This window comes from Panulirus ornatus, chromosome 4, assembly GCF_036320965.1.
Source record: "Panulirus ornatus isolate Po-2019 chromosome 4, ASM3632096v1, whole genome shotgun sequence".
Lineage (NCBI taxonomy): Eukaryota > Metazoa > Arthropoda > Malacostraca > Decapoda > Palinuridae > Panulirus > Panulirus ornatus.
Window position 1 is genome coordinate 82,336,773 of NC_092227.1, and position 4,739 is coordinate 82,341,511.

Below are 4,739 nucleotides of genomic sequence, written 5' to 3' on the forward strand. Positions count from 1 at the left end.
ATCTATGAGAGAGTGAGCTCTGTCTTGGTTGAAATGAAAAGTTGCGCGGATTATCTGGACTGCCAGAAAGCGTTTGAAACTGTCTTGCATGTGAGGATGATTAAATAGCTAAGAACCAGACAGCAATGAGGAGAAGGAGAGAAACTCCTTCACTGGATGGAAGGCTATCTCAGTGGCAGGGACCAAAGGACACATATCGGAGGAGCTTTCTCTAAATGGGTCGAGGTGACTAGCGGAGTACCACAGGGTTCTGTTCTGAGACCGTTACTCTTCGTGATACATCTAAATGACCTGCATGAGCGTAATGGACTCCTGTCTGAGTACGTTTGTCACGTGATGCAAAGGAAGTGAACAAGCGAGGAGGATTGCATCAGCTTACAAGGGGACCTAAACAAACTCCCAAGCCGGTCCGATAAAGGTTCATGTTAACTAACCCGAGTAAATGTAATGAGGATGGAACAAAGTGAAAGAAGGTCTCAATATGATTATCATCTAGCAGGACATGAGCCTCAGGATTCTGTGCGAGAAAAGGTCTTGAGAGTCGATATCATACCTAACCTATCGCCAGGGTCTCACAGTAAAAGAACAGTTAAGGTCGAACTGCATTCTCCTAGATATCAGAAAAGCTTTCAAGTGTGTGGATAAGGAGATGATTAGCAAGCTATTCATATCCTAGATAAGGCCAGAACTAGAATATGCCTCTCAAGTTTGGATACCGCACCGAGAGAAGCACAAAGAACTGGTAGAGAACGTCCAGAGGAGGACAACAAAGTTGGCATCAGAGTTAAGATAACCAAAGGAGAAGGATATAGGCTTTGAAATTGCTCACCTTGAAAGAGGGAAGCGTAAAGGATGACTTGATCACAGCCTCACAGCCTTTAAGTTTATATAACCGATCGATGTTGTGGACAGCGAGCAATTCTTCGAGAGATGTAGGGACAGAGCAACTAGAGGAATTAACACGAAGTTAAGCAAGAGACGTGTTAAAAACAGATGTAAAGAAGAACTTCTATAGCATACGAGTAGTAGTAGTGGGTGAATGCAGACAACATAAATGAATTTTAGAAGTTGTTTGATGGTAGAGAATGTTCAAGATGAGGCCTCACGAGTGTAAAACTCCATCCCCGAGTTGTATGAGTTATTTACATGCGCTTCCGTAGCGCAGTAGTTAGCGTTGTTGACCATGCTTCACGCTTGGGTTTGCCTGAATTCGAAATCTTGGCGTGACAGGTCAGCTCATAGTTAACCCAGGTGTTCATCCTCCCCTCGGAGCTGGTCGTTAAATGGTTACCTGACTTAGACTGGGATGTGTGTGTGTGTGTGTGTGTGTGTACCCAAGGGTAAAGACATAAACATGTACACCCGTTTGTTAACATGACTATGACCTACATCTGTTGGTTAACATGGCTGTCTCTCTGATCTACACCTGTCTGTCCCATGTTTTCTAACCGTAACGTCAAGTATATTGTCGTAACCTAACCAGCAACTTTAAAGACAGGACTGAATGAGCATCTTGTTCGGTCGTTGAGAACACGACAACTCTCGACCAGACGCCCCCACACTCCGCGAGATAGTCACAAAATGATGATCTCTCAGTCAATAATGATAAAGAAGCCTGTGTGTATGTGTGTGCGAGCGAGTGTGTGTGTGTGCGTGCGAGAGAGAGAGAGAGAGAGAGAGAGAGAGAGAGAGAGAGAGAGAGAGAGAGAGAGAGAGAGTGTGCGTGCGTGTGTGTGTGTGTGTGTGTGTGTGTGTGTGTGCCATAGGGATGACAGTCCCTGGGATGAATAGCAAGTAAAGGTTTTCAAGCTTCCGCACGTTGACCCCTTAAAGGATATTTTGAGACCACCAAAAGCCGTGGACTCGCCCTACTGATAAATAAAGGCAATAACGAGCTAAACATCTGAGTGTGTAAGGCATCCAAGAAAGACTCTTGTGATGTAGCGTTTAGCGTTCCTGACCAGCGACGCATTCACGAGCACCGTCCAAGGGTCGAGCTCGTCGGTTCGAATCCTAGTTGCGGCACTCGGTCCACAGTCAACCCAGCTGTTTATCCACCCGTGAGGGATTGATCGATAAAATGGAGACCTGACTTAGGCTAGGGTATGTATATATATATATATATATATATATACGTGATCGTCGCCCCCTGCGCCAGCGAGTTAGCGCCAGGAAACAAACGAAGAAATTCCACATCAGCTCATTCGCACACACAAGCTATCATGTGTAATGCACCGAAACCACAGCTCCCTATCCACATCCAGGCCCCCCCACAGACCTTTCCATAGTTTAGGGCCTTAGTTACCCGTCCAGCCTTAGCTAAGATAAAAAAAAAGAATAATGAAATTAAGGCAAGAGCGAGCTAGACGTCCGAGTTCAAATTGGAGGCCTCCGTAACATATATACACAGCAACAACGTCTCGCTGCCTTTAAAAGCATTGAGGTATCATAACCCGTTTCATAAGTCTACCCTAAAAGTTGGTGTTAATTCTGTAACTCCTTTTTTTTTTCTAACTTTTAATTACATTGACATAATTTGTAATTCTATTCGTTTAGATAAATATTGAGTAATTAAATGTAATGAAATTTTTTTTTTTTAGATATTTAGCGTTTTCTTTTTTAAAGTTGTTATATTACATCGTCCATTTTCATAGTTCAAGGAATTTATACGAGGCATAAACAGAAATTGATTCATTATTCAAAATTCATTCGCCGCGTCGGTAATAATGGTCATTAGCGACCCGGAAACAAATTATCACTTACTAGTTACCAGCCATGTGTGGAGCAGTAACCAAATGGTTAATTACTGCTATAAGCACTACTGATTATACGCATCTGCTAAAAAGTACAGTGGGACACTACATAAAATGCAAATATCTTACGTTGTTAATAACATCGCTGTAAGTAATTAAGTTCATTAACAAAATAGATTAAACCATTAGAATACATATTATGCTTGTTAATTGTTTTGTGTCACGTCATGCGATTATCATCAACAAATAAATTCACATTGTTTATTGTTGTTAATAGATTGGCTTTTGTTTTCATACTGCAGCTGCCTCTCTCTCTCTCTCTCTCTCTCTCTCTCTCTCTCTCTCTCTCTCTCTCTCTCTCTCTCTCTCTCTCTCTCTCTCCACTCACGCACACCCCCCTGACCACCTTTGCCCACGTCAGCGAAGTGGCCCCCAGGAACAATAGAAGAGAGGGCCACGTCTGCTCACATCCATTCATTCTCTAGCTGTCACACGTAATGCACCCAAACCCCAAAGCTCCCTATCCACAACCAAGCACGACAGACTTTTTTTTCTATCACCACACATCTCCCCTCCCTTTATCCCTGGGGATAGGAGAGAAAGAACACTTCCCACGTATTCCCTGCGTGTCGTAGAAGGCGACTAAAAGGGGAGGGAGCGGGGGCTGGAAATCCCCTCTCGTTTCTTTTTTTAATTTTCCAAAAGAAGGAACAGAGAAGTGGGCCAGGTGAGGATATTCCCTCAGGGGCCCAGTCCTCTGTTCTTAACGCTACCTTGCTAATGCGGGAAATGGCGAATAGTTTGAAAGAAAAAAAATCTCCCCTTCCATAACTTACTTGATCGCACCCTCTCACACCACATACTACTGTCCCTAGACGTTTCATTTCCAACAAACAGAGACCCCCCCTCCACCGCACAAATGTTATCTATAGCCCATGACTCGCATCCAAATAATAATGTTAAAACTACTATTCCTTCAAACATAATTACCATGAAATAGTCTCCCAACATTCCCCCCTCCGCCTTCAGTATTCACCTCCAACCACTCACTCATACCATCACATGCACTACACACAAAGCGAAACCTCTTGAGAACGTTTGGAGGTCTTCCAGGCACATCTTGTAGAGTCTAAACCCCCTTAAACCGTTCCAGTATTCACTTGATCATGTACGTCTTCTAAATCCCGGAGTGGTGTATACAATACCATTCTCTTTAACACTTTCTCCATTACATGTGCATGTGTATGTGGTCTACACACACACACACACATACATTTCCTTCTTAATTCTACCTCTTTCTTCATCAAAAGCTTCATTAAGGCCTCTATCAGTGAATTCTCATCCTACCATACACCTTCCCAATTAGGCTAAGAAAACTTATTCCTATATAATTCTTATACTCACTTTCACTCCCCCTTTGTCTTTACTCACTTCAACGTTCGCTGTCTTTTTCCATTCGTTAGAATTCTGAACAGCCTTCCATGCTTTCGTACACACTTTCCAGATCTGTTCCACAGCAATTTAACTTCGGTTCTTCACCTTCTTGCTCGCCATAGCCTGGATTTGTCCATTTTTTGAGTGCTTTAATGATCTTATCATCCTCCCTGTAATATATCGTCCTCTTCCTTTTATCTATTCTTATCAAACCCTTTATCTCTAACAGTACTGAAACAAACTCATATCTTTCGCTTTCATTTCCAATCATCTCTTGACAATACTCGCTTCAACTCTGACACCCTTCATCATAAGCATTTCTCCCAGGCTTTTCTAACACACTTTGGATCCGCACATAAACCTCTCTTCTAGAGTTGTATACCTCCTTCCTTCCGTGTCTGATGTTCTCTCTAGATAATTTCTTAGATCTTTTTTTCTCTCTCCCGATATCTCCCCTATATGCTATCATTTCATTTATTAGTACGATCCACTTAACTTTGATATACTCACGTGTCACCTAAGAACAACACGTAGTGATATCTTCAGTCTGTC